Source organism: Pseudophryne corroboree, chromosome 6, assembly GCF_028390025.1.
Source record: "Pseudophryne corroboree isolate aPseCor3 chromosome 6, aPseCor3.hap2, whole genome shotgun sequence".
In the NCBI taxonomy this organism is placed as follows: domain Eukaryota; kingdom Metazoa; phylum Chordata; class Amphibia; order Anura; family Myobatrachidae; genus Pseudophryne; species Pseudophryne corroboree.
Genome location: NC_086449.1, coordinates 239,740,198 through 239,741,471, shown reverse-complemented (window position 1 = coordinate 239,741,471; position 1,274 = coordinate 239,740,198). Strand labels below are relative to the sequence as shown.

The 1,274-nt window shown below is 43.3% G+C and overlaps 1 long non-coding RNA gene across 3 annotated transcripts in view; it reads left to right on the top strand.

The window, feature by feature from the left end:
- The first annotated feature begins 522 nt into the window (after positions 1-522).
- The window catches only part of LOC134931916 (uncharacterized), a 71,526-nt gene continuing 70,774 nt past the window's right edge, over positions 523-1,274 (top strand). Inside the window, exon 1 of one of the 3 annotated variants that reach the window (XR_010179205.1) lies at positions 523-733. This is a non-coding gene — a long non-coding RNA (uncharacterized LOC134931916). The remainder of the gene's footprint in view (positions 734-1,274) is intronic. The other 2 variants (XR_010179204.1, XR_010179206.1) reach the window with 2 other exon arrangements.

The window sequence follows — 1,274 nt, the reverse complement described above, 5'->3', positions numbered from 1 at the left end:
GGGACACACTCTTACAGAGCATGGCAAGCTGTCCAAGTGGCACCAGACCCTCTTAGGAGGTCATTCTTGCGCACATGCTCTTACTGGTTGATGTCTAAGGTTCCTCAATGCTGGTGACAATAATTATCATATACAACTAGCAGAATAATGAAAACGATGGATAACAAAGTATATGCATGTATGTACTATAGGACCTCTTGGCTGTGTGGAGCTTTCTGGATTCCCCAAGAAGCAGCTTCAGTCGCTGGTTCTGCAGACCTGGATGTCCTGTCTAGAGCAGGAACTGGGGCTCTGATCCTCCATATGTGTGACATTTATAATCTCTGATTCCAATCTCAGTTTTTGGCTTCATTCTAGTATCCAAAACACAAGGAGAGAGTTTGCAAAGATTTTAGGAGCAGGAGCTGTGGGGATCGTAAAGTGATTTTATAGGTGACGTATGATCCTACGTGGGCAGCCTTTACCCAAATGCCTCATCTTATAGGCTTTTCCTGCTGAAATGACATCTGCTTGCAGATTTCACCCCCCTCTCATTCTTTCCTGGTCAGGAGACGGACATATAGCTCCAGAAATCATCCTCTGCATTATTGAAAAAGAGGAGAGTAGCAGCAAAAAGTGAAGGGGGAGAGGGGTGGGGAGCCGGAGACAACACAACACATTTTGCAAATCCCTCCCTTTCGGGACCCGGGGTACTGGAGTAAGAATGGGCACTGACTAGCCGGACATTCCTAAGGTAAGTCACTTTGACTTTGCGAATCAAAACATTAAATACGAAATTTGTTACAATTTATGCAATGTGTATTTACAACCAGATAGAGTAGGAGATTTTATGAGGTTTTCTGTTGTTGTTTTCGTGACAAATACAAAGGGACCTGTTCTGCGGGTGTATTATGCCTGGCTATTGGCATACAGGTCTGAATGTGTAGCTTAGTCTGGGAGGGATTCCTGTCCCTTTTAAAAGAAATGATAAATTAGTACTAGACTGAGACCATTGGCAGAAAAATGGGTATTCTGCTCTCTGCAAACACACCCTGTGATTGTGTTTGTATTATATTTCTCTTTGAACTATATAGTAAGCAAATCAATCCAACTCAGCTCACAAGACTGGGAGCTGTGTGTAAAAGCATTCAAGCTCGGGTTGGCAATAAGCTCTCTCTATGGGAATACAATAGGGCCCCAGTGTGACATGAACAAAGAACTTAGAACTAGTTAAACTGCAGGACACGTCTACTGCCTGGGTGCTTGAATTATACAAAAAGGCCGGAGGAAAAAAA